Source organism: Bufo gargarizans, unplaced genomic scaffold (genome assembly GCF_014858855.1).
Source record: "Bufo gargarizans isolate SCDJY-AF-19 unplaced genomic scaffold, ASM1485885v1 fragScaff_scaffold_343_pilon, whole genome shotgun sequence".
Taxonomy (NCBI): Eukaryota; Metazoa; Chordata; class Amphibia; order Anura; family Bufonidae; genus Bufo; species Bufo gargarizans.
The window spans coordinates 185227-201905 of record NW_025334098.1 but is presented as its reverse complement, the minus strand read 5'-3'; positions in this window follow the sequence as shown (position 1 = coordinate 201905).

Below are 16679 nucleotides of genomic sequence, written 5' to 3'. Positions count from 1 at the left end.
TGAGGACACCTTATCAACAGTAACAGAAAACGTTGCAGTGATCAGTGCTTAACGTAAATCAATAGAAAGCGGCATTAAAATACAAAAGATGGGCCCAAAATGGGCATCAAAGTGGGCACAAAAAAGTGTAAGTTAAGGGGTTAAATGAATTTGGGCCACTGACCTCGCACTGCCAACATACAGAGGGCGATGGCCCTCATTAGGTACACTGGGGGTCAGCCCGGCCAGGTCTGGGCATGAACACTGGCATCAGAGTGGGCAGACGGGCACGTTACATACTGTAACACAGAAGACTGCACCTCTTAGGCCCCTTTCACACGGGCGGGTTTTCCGCGCGGGTGCGATGCGTGACGCGCGCTGAATCCTGGCTCAATCATTTCTATGGCTCTGTGTACAGGAGCGGTGATTTTCACGTATCAGGTCTGCGTTACGTGAAAATCACAGCATGTTCTATATTCAGCGTTTTTCACTCAGCCCTGGCCCCATAGAAGTGAATAGGGCGTCAGTGAAAAACGCATTGCGTCCGGAAGCAGGTGCGATGCGTTTCTCACTGATGGTTGCTAGGAGATGTTGTTTGTAAACCTTCAGTTTTTTATCCCGCGCGTGAAAAACGCATCAAAACGCATTGCACCCGCGCGGAAAAAAACGGAACAACTGAACGCAATCGCAGACAAAACTGACTGAACCTGCTTGCAAAATGGTGCGAGGTTCCCTGAACGCATCCGGAGCCGATCCGACCGTGTGAGAGCGGCCTTATAGTGTTAACCCTGTCACCGCTGGTGTTGAGGCTGCAGAAAGGAGCCGTGAAACCACCCAGAACGGGGCAGCTGCGGGAGTTAAAAGGGTTCTGCACTCTGGATAGCTCACCAGCTTCTGATCGGCGGGGGTCCGACACCCGGGACCCCGCCGATCAGCTGTTTGAGAGGGCAGCTCCAGCAGCGCCGCGGCCTTCTCGCTGTTTACCGCAGACCCAGTGATGTCACAACTTGTATCTCTGGCCCGGGCGCGGCTATGCTGCGTTCACTTGTTTAGGCCTCGTCATTGTCCCCTCTAATGCAGTGTCCGGTGCCGCAGCCGCCACCTCGGCCCTCACTATGGCGGACGGCCCGCCGTCTCTATGGGGAAGAGTCACCGTCCTGATGAGCGATTCGTCTCTTCTGTTTTCTTAGTTCTGGAAATGTCAACGATGTTCAGACCGCGATTAGTGATGGGACCAGCACCGACGTGATCCCCCCGCACCGACGTGATCCCCCCGCACCGACGTGATCCCCCCGCACCGACGTGATCCCCCCGCACCGACGTGACCTCCCCGCACCGACGTGACCTCCCCGCACCGACGTGATCCCCTCGCACCGACGTGATCCCCCAGCACAGACGTGATCCCCCCCGCACTGACGTGATCCCCCCCGCACTGACGTGATCCCCCGCACTGAGGTGATCCCCCCGCACTGACGTGATCCCCCAGCACTGACGTGAGCCCCCAGCACTGACGTGATCTCCCCACACTGACGTGATCCCCCAGCACTGACGTGATCTCACCGCACTGACGTGATCCCCCAGCACTGACGTGATCCCCCCGCACTGACGTGAGCCCCCCGCACTGACGTGAGCCCCCTGCACCGACGTGATCCCCCCGCACCGACGTGACCTCCCCGCACCGACGTGATCTCCCCGCACCGACGTGATCCCCTCGCACCGACGTGATCCCCCAGCACAGACGTGATCCCCCCGCACTGACGTGATCCCCCCGCACTGACGTGATCCCCCCCGCACTGACGTGATCCCCCGCACTGAGGTGATCCCCCCGCACTGACGTGATCCCCCAGCACCGACGTGATCCCCCGCACCGACGTGATCCCCCCGCACCGACGTGATCCCCCCGCACCGACGTGATCCCCCCGCACTGACGCGATTCCCCAGCACTGATTCCCCAGCACTGACGCGATCCCCCGCACTGACGCGATCCCCCCGCACTGACGCGATCCCCCCGCACTGACGTGATCCCCCAGCACCGACGTGATCCCCCCGCACCGACGTGATCCCCCCGCACCGACGTGATCCCCCCGCACCGACGTGATCCCCCCGCACCGACGTGACCTCCCCGCACCGACGTGATCACCCCGCACCGACGTGATCCCCTCGCACCGACGTGATCCCCCAGCACAGACGTGATCCCCCCTGCACTGACGTGATCCCCCCCGCACTGACGTGATCCCCCGCACTGAGGTGATCCCCCCGCACTGACGTGATCCCCCAGCACTGACGTGAGCCCCCAGCACTGACGTGATCTCCCCACACTGACGTGATCCCCCAGCACTGACGTGATCTCCCCGCACTGACGTGATCCCCCAGCACTGACGTGATCCCCCCGCACTGACGTGATCCCCCCGCACTGACGTGATCCCCCCAGCACTGACGTGATCCCCCCGCACTGACGTGATCCCCCAGCACTGACGTGATCCCCCAGCACTGACGTGATCCCCCCAGCACTGACGTGATCCCCCCGCACTGACGTGATCCCCCCAGCACTGACGTGATCCCCCCAGCACTGACGTGATCCCCCCGCACTGACGTGATCCCCCAGCACTGACGTGATCCCTCCACACTGACGTGATCCCCCAGCACTGACGTGATCTCCCCGCACTGACGTGATTCCCTCGCACTGACGTGATTCCCTCGCACTGACGTGATCCCCCCAGCACTGACGTGATCCCCCCAGCACTGACGTGATCCCCCCGCACTGACGTGATCCCCCCGCACTGACGTGATCCCCCCGCACTGACGTGATCCCCCCAGCACTGACGTGATCCCCCCGCACTGACGTGTGTTGGGGCTACATCCCCCACCTCTGACTGTCGGGTACCCAATTGATGTGGATGTACGAGCGCTCGGAGAGCTGACACAGACGCGCTGCTGGATCAGATTCTCTCCCCTTTATTAGGCCTCTTGCACACGACCATATAGCTTTTTCAGTATTTTGCAGTCCGCAAAAAAACGGATCCACAAAAAATACAGATGACGTCCATGTGCATTCCGTTTTTTTTGCGGAACGGAACAGCCGGCCCCTGATAGAACAATAATATCCTTGTCCGTTATGCGGACAATAATAGGACATGTTCTATCTTTGAACGGAATGGAAATACAGAAACGGAAGGCATATGGAGTACCTTCAGTTTTTTTTGCGGATCCATTCAAATGAATGGTTCCGTATATGGACCGTATACAGACCGCAAAAACCGGAATATAAACGAAAAAAAAAAAATGTTCGTATGCAGGAGGCCTTACACACACGTATACATCTTTATAAGGCCTCATGGACACAAACGTTTTTTTTTTTCCGTTTACCTTGCGTTTTTTGCATTCCGTATATGGATCGTGTACGAAACCATTCATTTCAATGGGTCCGTTTTTCCGTTCCGTTCAAATATAGAACATGTCCTATTATTGTCCGTATAATGGACAAGGATAGTACTGTTCTATCAGGGACCAGATGTTCCAGTCCACAAAAAAACGGAATGCACACGGACGTCATCCGTATGTTTTGCGGACCGGAAAACACTGCAAAAGCCGTACGGTCGTGTGCAATAGGCCTAACACTACAGATAAACATAGACAAATCAGGCCATGGGGGGGGATTGAAACGAGTGATTTGATTGGTTATTCATATAAGGCGGTACTTCCGCGCCATACTAACGGGATGCTAATAATTAAGAACCTTCTGCAGTGTCTTACCTTCTCTAGCAGCGCATCCCGAAACGCCGAGAGAACATCACTCTCTTGCAGGTCGGACCCTGATAAGGGAGCGGCTACCTTGGCCTTGTAGATAGGACATTGGTCTATACTCGGAGACTCCTACGTTCTCACAGCTGGCGCATTCATTTTCCACATATGCACAAAATGGAGGAAATACTTATACAAAATAGATTCTCATCCCTTACACGTGATCCCCCCGCACTGACGTGATCCCCCCGCACTGATGTGAGATGCAGCTGCCCTGCTGTGCGCCAGAAAGTGAAGTCTACGCCGGCTACAGGCTGCTGTACACTTCTGCTCAAACTACCGCCACTGGCGAAAGTTATAGTAAATGTGTGCAGCGTGAAGTCACACCCCCTTCCGCTAAGCCACACCCCTTTCTCTGCATTTCAGAAAAGTGCAGAGAATCACAAAAAGTACCTTAATTTGCGACTTTTGTACACAATTGTGGCGTAGAAACAATGATAAATGTCCCTCACTATTTGCATTATCACTCATCACAATCATCTCCAGTCCACAGGATGGGGGTAGTAGTTTAATTGCAGGGATTCTGAACTCAGATACCAAAATTTCCATTGGACGTGGTGGAGTGGGGGTTGGGTTCCAGCAGAGACCCTATGATGAAATATTTGTTCCGTATCCTCTGGTTACTGGCGGGAGAAAATCTTTATTGCTTCAAGATCGTTTAAAAAAAAAAAAGGCCTTTTCCTTCTACCACCATCTTGTGCTGTTACTGTCACTGCTGTTGTCCCCACCTCCACTCTGTCATTGTGCCACTCTGTGGCCTCCTCCTCATACTGCCGCCACCTCCAGACTCTGTCATTGTGCCACTCTGTGGCCTCCTCCTCATACTGCCGCCACCTCCAGACTCTGTCATTGTGCCACTCTGTGGCCTCCTCCTCATACTGCCGCCACCTCCACTCTGTCCTTGTGCCACTCTGTGGCCTCCTCCTCATACTGCCGCCACCTCCAGACTCTGTCATTGTGCCACTCTGTGGCCTCCTCCTCATACTGCCGCCACCTCCAGACTGTCATTGTGCCACTCTGTGGCCTCCTCCTCATACTGCCACCACCTCCCCACTCTGTCCTTGTGCCACTCTGTGGCCTCCTCCTCATACTGCCGCCAACTCCAGACTCTGTCATTGTGCCACTCTGTGGCCTCCTCCTCATACTGCCGCCACCTCCAGACTCTGTCATTGTGCCACTCTGTGGCCTCCTCCTCATACTGCCGCCACCTCCAGACTCTGTCATTGTGCCACTCTGTGGCCTCCTCCTCATACTGCCGCCACCTCCAGACTCTGTCATTGTGCCACTCTGTGGCCTCCTCCTCATACTGCCGCCACCTCCACACTCTGTCATTGTGCCACTCTGTGACCCTCTCCTCATACTGCCGCCACCTCCAGACTCTGTCATTGTGCCACTCTGTGGCCTCCTCCTCATACTGCCGCCACCTTCAGACTCTGTCATTGTGCCACTCTGTGGCCTCCTCCTCATACTGCCGCCACCTCCAGACTCTGTCATTGTGCCACTCTGTGGCCTCCTCCTCATACTGCCGCCACCTCCAGACTCTGTCATTGTGCCACTGTGTGGCCTCCTCATGCTGCTTCCACCTCACCACTATGTCATAGGGCCACTCTGTGGACTTCTCATGCTGTTCCCACCCTCCCCACTCCATGACTGGGCCACGATTTTGCCTTTCGGCCTGGCTGACATCATCATTTATTTGACCCTTCTTCTGATCTGTCAGGAGGAAGGAATAATGAGACGCACAGCGGATCCTGTCTGTGTAGCAGCTGTAAGGCCTCTATGGTCCCATCAGAATCGGCTTGTGATTTGGTAGCCAAAAGCAGGAGTGGGTACAAAACACAGAAGACATGAAAATATCCCATTCACCTGTCATCTCTGTTTTGGATCCACTCCTGTTTTTGGCATTAGCAATACTGATGGATTACTGACCAAATGCTGACCGAGTGAAGGCGGACGCTCCACAGACAGGATCCGTTTTTGGGGCTATTGTTCTGACGGATCAGAGGAAGGGCAAAATAATCAGTGACGTCACCACAACCTTACTGCTGACCCCCTCTCCACTCTGTCGGGGGCTCTACTTGTATAAGGGGTTAATAGAACAGATTCTGTAGACATCTATGTGGGATCAGCTGATGACGGTGTAATAGGACTGCGCTTCTTCTTGGCGCTAACATCCACTGTAAGGCTGAGTTCACACTGGAGTTATTTGGTCAGTTTTGGCCCCGTGACTGCCCTAATAAGTGGAGTGAGCAGTGATCCTAAGAGCGACGCCTGTCATCTGCATGTCATACGGACTCACAGTATTATCACTACCACAGCAGACTCCCTGTGCGTGTTACTGCAAGGCACAGTGTTCTACACCGCTATACAGGCACAGTGTTCGACACCACTATACAGGGACAGTGTTCTACACCGATATACAGGCACAGTGCTCTACACCGCTATACAGGCACAGTGTTCTACACCGCTATACAGGCACAGTGTAATACACCGCTATACAGGCACAGTGTTCTACACCGCTATACAGGCACAGTGTTCTACACCGCTATACAGGCACAGTGCTCTACACCGCTATACAGGCACAGTGTTCTACACCGCTATACAGGCACAGTGTTCTACACCGCTATACAGGCACAGTGTAATACACCGCTATACAGGCACAGTGTTCTACACCGCTATACAGGCACAGTGCTCTACACCGCTATACAGGCACAGTGTTCTACACCGCTATACAGGCACAGTGTTCTACACCGCTATACAGGCACAGTGTTATACACCGCTATACAGGCACAGTGCTCTACACCGCTATACAGGCACAGTGTTCTACACCGCTATACAGGCACAGTGTTCTACACCGCTATACAGGCACAGTGTAATACACCGCTATACAGGCACAGTGTTCTACACCGCTATACAGGCACAGTGTTCTACACCGCTATACAGGCACGTGTTCTACACCGCTATACAGGCACAGTGTAATACACCGCTATACAGGCACAGTGTTCTACACCGCTATACAGGCACAGTGTTCTACACCCCTATACAGGCACAGTGTTCTACACCGCCATACAGGCACAGTATTCTACACCGCTATACAGGCACAGTGTTCGACACCGCTATACAGGCACAGTATTCTACACCCCTATACAGGCACAGCGCTCTACACCGCTATACAGGCACAGTGCACTACACCGCTATACAGGCACAGTGTTCTACACCGCTATACAGGCACAGTGCTCTACACCGCTATACAGGCACAGTGTTCTACACCGCTATACAGGCACAGTGTTCTACACCGCTATACAGGCACAGTGTTCTACACCGCTATACAGGCTCAGTGTTCTACACCGCTATACAGGCACAGTGTTCTACACCGCTATACAGGCACAGGGTTCTACATCCCCTATACAGGCACAGTGTTCTACACCGCTATACAGGCACAGTGTTCTACACCGCTATACAGGCACAGTGTTCTACACCGCTATACAGGCACAGTGTCTACACCGCTATACAGGCACAGTGTTCTACACCGCTATACAGGCACAGTTCTACACCCTATACAGGCACAGTGTTCTACACCGCTATACAGGCACAGTGTTCTACACCGCTATACAGGCACAGTGTTCTACCCCTATACAGGCACAGTTCTACACCGCTATACAGGCACAGTGTTCTACACCGCTATACAGGCACAGTGTTCTACACCGCTATACAGGCACAGTGTTCTACACCGCTATACAGGCACAGTGTCTACACCCTATACAGGCACAGTGTTCTACACCGCTATACAGGCACAGTGTTCTACACCGCTATACAGGCACAGTGTTCTACACCCTATACAGGCACAGTGTTCTACACGCTATACAGGCACAGTGTTCTACACCGCTATACAGGCACAGTGTTCTACACCGCTATACAAGGCACAGTGTTCTACACCGCTATACAGGCACAGTGTTCTACACCGCTATACAGGCACAGTGTTCTACACCGCTATACAGGCACAGTGTTCTACACCGCTATACAGGCACAGTGTTCTACACCGCTATACAGGCACAGTGTTCTACACCGCTATACAGGCACAGTGTTCTACACCGCTATACAGGCACAGTGTTCTACACCGCTATACAGGCACAGTGTTCTACACCGCTATACAGGCACAGTGTTCTACACCGCTATACAGGCACAGTGTTCTACACCGCTATACAGGCACAGTGTTCTACACCGCTATACAGGCACAGTGTTCTACACCGCTATACAGGCACAGTGTTCTACACCGCTATACAGGCACAGTGTTCTACACCGCTATACAGGCACAGTGTTCTACACCGCTATACAGGCACAGTGTTCTACACCGCTATACAGGCACAGTGTTCTACACCGCTATACAGGCACAGTGTTCTACACCGCTATACAGGCACAGTGTTCTACACCGCTATACAGGCACAGTGTTCTACACCGCTATACAGGCACAGTGTTCTACACCGCTATACAGGCACAGTGTTCTACACCGCTATACAGGCACAGTGTTCTACACCGCTATACAGGCACAGTGTTCTACACCGCTATACAGGCACAGTGTTCTACACCGCTATACAGGCACAGTGTTCTACACCGCTATACAGGCACAGTGTTCTACACCGCTATACAGGCTCTCTGCAGATAGGAAATAGACGTTTTTAACGAGATTCGGCAGAAATAAATTCAGATCAAATCAAATTTTTTAAAACTTCGCTCATCTCTACCCAGATCCTGCTTGGGCCGGGCTGACCCCCACTGTATCTGATGCGGGGTATCGCCCTCTGTATGTTAGCAGTGCAAAATCAGTGGCGCAAATTCATTTAACCCCTTAAATGACACCTTTTTTTGTGCCCCCTTTGATGCCCATTTTGTGCCCATCTTTTGTATTTTAATGTTGCTTTCTACTGATTTAGGTTGAGGACCTATCACTGCACACTGTTCTGTTACTGGTCATAAGGCGTCCTCAAAATTTTTTATAAAAACAAAATACAAATGATGTGAATAAGAAACTGACTTCAGCCTCGTGTTTATGAAGCAAATTTCTTGGTCTGCTCAATGTCAAGAAGAGCACTTGCTGTCAGTGAATGGAAAAGTTCCAAGTTTACATCTGTAACGCCCCAGAGTGACATTAACACTCCTACGCCCTGCTTTTGTGTATGCTAATATAATGTCATCTTATGTGTAATGGACCGTTTCAGCAGACAAGGGGTTAAAATCCGTTTAGGCGATATGCCCCTTTCCGAGAGACAGGCACAGCTACTGCAGAACACCAACCTCCCGAACTGGATACAAAATAGCACTCCAAACTGGAACCTCGCGAATAGCTGCCAGCAGACGAACAGGAAAAGCATCCAATCAGCTTACACTCCTGGCAATCAGTCTCTAACAGCATACAGGGAATCCCCCCAATAACGAGACAAGGCTCCGTGTTGAGGGTCAAGCAGTGGTCTGACTGTACTTCAAGTACAGCCTCTTTTATTCATAAGAAACATACATAGTACTGCCCACAGGGTTTTGAAATCCAACCAATCAATACCTTACAACACACACAATGCAAGTACAGCAACCAATCGTTCCCGCCCCCTAGAGGACCAGAAGGGAGACTGCGACACAGAACAGATACAACATATTCCCACAATGCATCATGGTTTCCTCCTCTCTGTCCCAGAGACAACCGAAGGCAATCCAATTATGTCTCAGGACAAAGGGAGATCGCCAATACACATGTGGAGAAGACAGGACAGACATCACCATTTAAACACACAATGGCACACCCCCACAGCAAACACAGACATTTAACATATCCCCAGATAGCTCAAGTCTGAGTGCATATCATTAGGTGAATGGCACTCAGAATACACGAATACAATAATATTAGCTATCTGGGTGCCCTCACATAACATACAATTTACCCGAACGCATAATAACATAAAACACAATTCTACAGACAGATTTAAGCTGTGCGGCCGGTCTGTCTTCTCCTTTAAAGTTACTATGGGCCATAATCCTGAGGCAAGAGGCTTTTAATCAGCCCCCTCCAAAACACCGTGGCGAGGTTGGTTTCGCCACATTATGTATTTTGTTCAGGTCCACTACACTGTGTATTCCTAATTTGTTTGTAACTGTTATGTTCAAATGTAATGTGCATGGTTCACCAGCAGGTGGCAGCAAATAAGGCAGAGCTATAGTTAGGTAGAATGGAGCTTTCCATTCCATTCTAACCCCCCTCTGTTGAAGAGTGGGCGAGTCCCACTTCCTGCAGGAAGAGTGGGGATCCGTTTTAGTTAGTCTAGCTTACCCCCAAGTTACGGGAAGGAGGGTATGCTGGGCACGTCTCTACTGTATGTGCCCAAGCCAAGCCAGCCAGAGCACCTTCAGCTCTGCTGCATGTGGAGGCCACAGCTTAAAGCCTCAGGAGCCAGGAGGAAGAGTTCCCTGGCATAAGAGACAGACTACACAGAGAGAAGTTGCAGCATAAAGAGAAAGCTAAGTTATACAGCAAGCTTGTCAGCACAGCAGGGCCAGAGAGCAACAGATGTAGCAGAGTTGAGTTTGCCTGCCAGAGTTTTAATGCTAAAGCTTGCTGGGAACAAGACAAGAAAGTTTACCAAAGTAAAGCTGGTATTCAATTTCATCACAAGGCCTGGACTCAATTGTTTCTTCAACTTCCTCAACTATTACCCCCCTATTTGTCTGCTTCGGTGCCAATGCCTGGGGTCCAACTGTGTCCAGGTAGGAGCACTGTGACACACACTTACACTAGAAGAGACATTTTGGGCCACCCTATACCACTTGGCCATTCCTAATCCTGGGTACCAACCCTCTAATAGGGCCCCAGGGGGCGGCCCATTGCACACCCAGAAGCAGTGCCTTTACACGGTGTTAGTGGGCGCTCCATGTGTTTGTGTTTGGGGGGGGGGGGTGATGTCTCCTCGATCAGTGTGAGGAGACGTACAGGTCATACATGCTACTTTGGAATTCTGGGAAGAAAGGGATGCAAATGAGCTCTTAACAAGCCCCGCCTCAAACACCACCAGATTCAAGGCCCCTCAGTCCTCTCTGCACTGACGAGGAGCGATCCCCCTGTAACGGTTGTCTGCAGAAGAGAACCTGGCTTAGTTATTATCCCAGTATGGTCTCAAGGCCGAAGGATCGAGCATTGACTTATAGGATCACTGCTGCACATCTGGTGGTGTCAGGGGCGGAGCTTGTGAAGAGTTAGTTTGCATCTCTGTCTACTGGAACATTGTAAAAAAATAAAACTGAGGAACCCCCAAAACCCAGGGCTCCAGATAGCGACCAAAATGGTCGCCAATGCGACTTAAAATTGCTAAATGGCGACAAGACTTTGTAGTCTTGTTGCCATTTGCGCCTAGACCCGCCGCTTTCACATTACTGACATGGCACGCGCTGCTGTCAGCGCGTGCCATGTTCTCCTCAGCAGCACAGGGGAGAAGGAGGCAGTCCCTCCCCCCCTGTGCCGCTGCTGCCACCAAGCAAGGAGGAGGGGAGGGGCTGTGGCCACTGCGCCACCAATGAATATCGTTTCCGCTTAATACAAACGCAGGCTGCGCTGCGGGTGACGGTGTTCCATTATATTTCCCTACCCGTGAGATTTCCCTACCCTCGTCACTTCCTGTTGTGACGCGGCCGCATCGGATATGGCGTGAGGAGGTTTGCCGGAGGTGTGGTGCGTCGCGCAGGCGCACAATGACGGGGTAGGGAATTTTCACAGCAGAGTTAGCTGGATACCGGCCAACACTGCGCATGCGCTGGGAGCCTCACCAGCAGTTAGGGTAGGGAAAAAGCACTGGCCCGTAATTTTTCTCTTTCGCGTCACAGCAGGAAGTGACGAGGGTAGGGAAATCTCACGGGTCGGGAACCGAACCCCCCCCCCCAACCCCAGTATTATAAAGCAGAATCATTGGTGGCGCAGTGCGCCCCCCCAAGTATTATTATCACTGGTGGTGCAGTGCGCCCCCCAAGTATTATCATTGGTGGTGCAGTGGCAGTTCCGATTGGAGCTCCAGCAGTGTAATGCTGGGGCTCCGATCGGTTACCATGGCAGCCAGGACGCTACTGAAGCCCTGGCTGCCATAGTCGGCTCCCTGCTGCTGTGTGCACAAAGCACAGGGCAGCAGGGAGAATGTGAGGTCCTAGTCACCCTGATAGAGCTCTATCAGGGTGAATAGGACAAGGGATGAAAGATCCCAGGTTCTAGCCCCTAAGGGGGGAAATAGTTATTAAATAAAAAGTAAAAAAAAACACACAGTTTAAGTCACCCCCTTGCCCAATTTTACATATAAAATATATAAACAATAAAAAAAATTACATATTGCCACACCTGAAAAAGTGCGAACTATTAAAATATTAAAAATGATCTCCTATGCAGTGAACGCTGCAACAGAAAAAAAAAAGAAAACGGGCAATTTGCAATTTTTTAGTCACCTTGTACCGACAAAAATTAGGTTAGGACTGTTCTATTATGGTCCAGACGTTCCATAAAATCTGGAATGCACGCGGCTTTTTTGGTGTTTTATTTTTTCATGTGGTATCGAGTATCGCAATAGTTTTTTAGGGTATCGAAATCTAGTCAAAATTTTGGTATTGTGACAACCCCAGGTAAGACGTGTGTGTTCTTTTATTTTTATTATATGTATTTTAAATTTGGCTCCTACATTTTTCAGGTTTTGAGCCAATGGCTCCTTGATATTTTTTTTAGTCTGGAGCCCTGCCAAATATCTAGGAAATGTGTAAAAACAAAAACAAATAAAACAATAAAGATCTAATTCAGGAACGCCCCCTCGTCACCTGCCGCCCCGCGACACGCACTACAGGACGGCAGGGTTGTCAGAGTCAAACAGCAGATGACCCAATGTTCTATCAGTGGAGGAACAGTGGGCGTAACCTCTGTATGAGGGATTCCATGAAGCTGTCCCTGTATAGGGAGGATTCCACGGCGCTGTCCCTGTATAGGGAGGACTCCACGGCGCTGTCCCTGTATAGGGAGGACTCCACGGCGCTGTCCTTGTATAGGGGGATTCCACGGCGCTGTCCCTGTATAGGGAGGATTCCACGGCGCTGTCCTTGTATAGGGGGATTCCACGGGGCTGTCCCTGTATAGGGAGGATTCCACGGCGCTGTCCTTGTATAGGGAGGATTCCACGGCGCTGTCCTTGTATAGGGGGATTCCACAGCGCTGTCCTTGTATAGGGGGATTCCACGGCGCTGTCCCTATATAGGGTGGAGTCGGATTCTTATATACAGGAGCAGTATTATAGTAGTTATATTCTTGTACATGGGGGCAGTATTATAGTAGATATATTCTTGTACATAGGGGCAGTATTATAGTAGTTATATTCTTGTACATAGGGGGCAGTATTATAGTAGTTATATTCTTGTACATAGGAGCAGTATTATAGTAGTTATATTCTTGTACATGGGGGCAGTATTATAGTAGTTATATTCTTGTACATAGGAGCAGTATTATAGTAGTTATATTCTTGTACATAGAAGCAGTATTATAGTAGTTATATTCTTGTACATAGGAGCAGTATTATAGTAGTTATATTCTTGTACATAGGAGGCAGTATTATAGTAGTTATATTCTTGTACATAGGAAGCAGTATTATAGTAGTTATATTCCTGTACATAGGAGGCAGTATTATAGTAGTTATATTGTACATAGGAGCAGTATTATAATAGTTATATTCTTGTACATAGGAGGCAGTATTATAATAGTTATATTCTCATACATAGGAGGCAGTATTATAATAGTTATATTCTTGTACATAGGAACAGTATTATAGTAGTTATATTCTTGTATATAGGAGGCAGTATTATAGTAGTTATATTCTTGTACATAGGAGGCAGTATTATAGTAGTTATATTCTTGTACATAGGGGCAGTATTATAGTAGTTATATTCTTGTACATAGAAGGCAGTATTATAGTAGTTATATTCTTGTACATAGGAGGCAGTATTATAGTAGTTATATTCTTGTACATAGGAGCAGTATTATAGTAGTAATATTCTTGTACATAGGAGCAGTATTATAGCAGTTATATTCTTGTACATAGGAGGCAGTATTATAGTAGTTATATTATTGTACATAGGGGGCAGTATTATAGTAGTTATATTCTTGTACACAGGAGCAGTATTATAGTAGTTATATTATTGTACATAGGAGGCAGTATTATAGTAGATATATTCCTGTACATAGGAGCAGTATTATAGTAGTTATATTCTTGTACATAGGAGCAGTATTATAGTAGTTATATTCTTGTACATAGGAGGCAGTATTATAGTAGTTATATTCTTGTACATAGGAAGCAGTATTATAGTAGTTATATTCTTGTACATAGGAGGCAGTATTATAGTAGTTATATTCTTGTATATAGGAGCAATATTATAGTAGTTATATACTTGTACATAGGAGCATGATTATAGTAGTTATATTCTTGTACATAGGAGGCAGTATTATAGTAGTTATATTCTTGTACATAGCAGCAGTATTATAGTAGTTATATTCTTGTATATAGGAGCAGTATTATAGTAGTTATATTCTTGTACATAGGAAGCAGTATTATAGTAGTTATATTCCTGTACATAGGAGGCAGTATTATAGTAGTTATATTGTACATAGGAGCAGTATTATAATAGTTATATTCTTGTACATAGGAGGCAGTATTATAATAGTTATATTCTTGTACATAGGAACAGTATTATAGTAGTTATATACTTGGAAATAGGAGCAGTATTATAGTAGTTATATTCTTGTATATAGGAGGCAGTATTATAGTAGTTATATTCTTGTACATAGGAGCAGTATTATAGTAGTTATATTCTTGTACATAGGAGCAGTATTATAGTAGTTATATTCTTGTACATAGGGGCAGTATTATAGTAGTTATATTCTTGTACATAGGAGCAGTATTATAGTAGTTATATTCTTGTATATAGGAGCGGTATTATAGTAGTTATATTCTTGTATATAGGAGCGGTATTATAGCAGTTATATTCTTGTACATAGGAGGCAGTATTATAGTAGTTATATTCTTGTACATAGGGGCAGTATTATAGTAGTTATATTCTTGTACATAGGAGCAGTATTATAGCAGTTATATTCTTGTACATAGGAGCAGTATTATAGTAGTTATATTCTTGTACATAGAAGGCAGTATTATAGTAGTTATATTCTTGTACATAGGGGCAGTATTATAGTAGTTATATTCTTGTACATAGAAGGCAGTATTATAGTACGGTAGTTATATTCTTGTACATAGGAAGCAGTATTATAGTAGTTATATTCTTGTATATAGGAGCAGTATTATAGTAGTTATATACTTGTACATAGGAGCATGATTATAGTAGTTATATTCTTGTACATAGGAGGCAGTATTATAGTAGTTATATTCTTGTACATAGGAGCAGTATTATAGTAGTTATATCCTTGTACATAGGAGTAGTATTATAGCAGTTATATTCTTGTACATAGGAGCAGTATTATAGTAGTTATATTCTTGTACATAGGAGCAGTATTATAGTAGATATATTCTTGTACATAGGAGGCAGTATTATAGTAGTTATATTCTTGTAGATAGGAGCAGTATTATAGTAGTTATATTCTTGTACATAGGAGCAGTATTATAGTAGTTATATTCTTGTACTTAGGGTCATGATTATAGAATATTCTTGAATATTATGTTGTTTGTTATAAATAGCAGCAGGTCCCTGTATAAAATGTCATTGATCTTTTGTTCCATCATTCGGAGGTGATAGTGCTCAAGGTGATTGATCGCCGTTTACCATTTATCTTCACAGCAGAGTAATTAACATCTGTAATCACTTGTGATCAAAGTTCCAATAATGTCTTTTTCGTGGCCCAGGTGATGATTTACAGGATCTGGCCCGTGGGCTCGTGGGTATTGCAGATAATCCATCACAGGGCTGTGTTTGGATCAATATCTTGTGAATAAATTATATTTCAGTGTCGAAGGGCTTTTTAATATAATGGCCTTCATATACAGAGTTCTCCTTCCTCTATGGTAAAGCTATGGCTGCCAAAAAATTTTAGCAAACAGATTCAATTCCCTTTTTTTTTAAAGATCTGATTCCTGCCTGGAAAATCCACTTCAGAGAATTTGCAGCGAGTCCAAGTCATTGCACTAATAAGAGCTGCTAAAAAGTAAAATGGGTCTTGGCATCTCTGGCTGCCACGACCACCTTTCATTCCATGGAATGGTCATTCCTTTATGTTGTCTACTACTTTGGATTTGGAGTACTGATGGACTGGATGTCTTCAAAATAGAAATCCTCTTATGCGGCCATATCAGTTCATGGTTCACTCTCGCCTAATTTTAACTGATTTAGAGGAAGTCATCATAAAGCCCCCTTTCTCTCTTCTGTTTGCCCCGACCATTGAGCCTTTGGTTATTCTTCTCAGGAACGACCCCATATATCGCAGACACATGGAGAATAGGGTGGTGCCCTGTGTGCACTATTAACTGCTGGGTCTCTTCCACTCACTATGCATCTGATTAATACATTTGGGAAGTTTTCAGGGCTTCACATTAATTGGTCCAAATCCTCAGTAACTCTTATCCCGTCCTTGCTGAATGTGACCTGAGACAATGTCCTCTGTGGACTGCAAATAGTTCTTATGTGTAATTACCTCGAGATTTACATAACTAATGACCACAAGAATTGCTTCAGCTCTTATATCTACAATGCATTAGGAAAGTCCTCACACCCTCAGTGTCCTCACATTCTGCGCTTTCACTCCTTATGCTATCAGTTCCCCATCGTTCTGCCCTCAGTCCCCAGAATGAGAAAGTGAGAAGAAGGTGAGAAATCGTCACTAATTTACTGAGAGGGGAAAA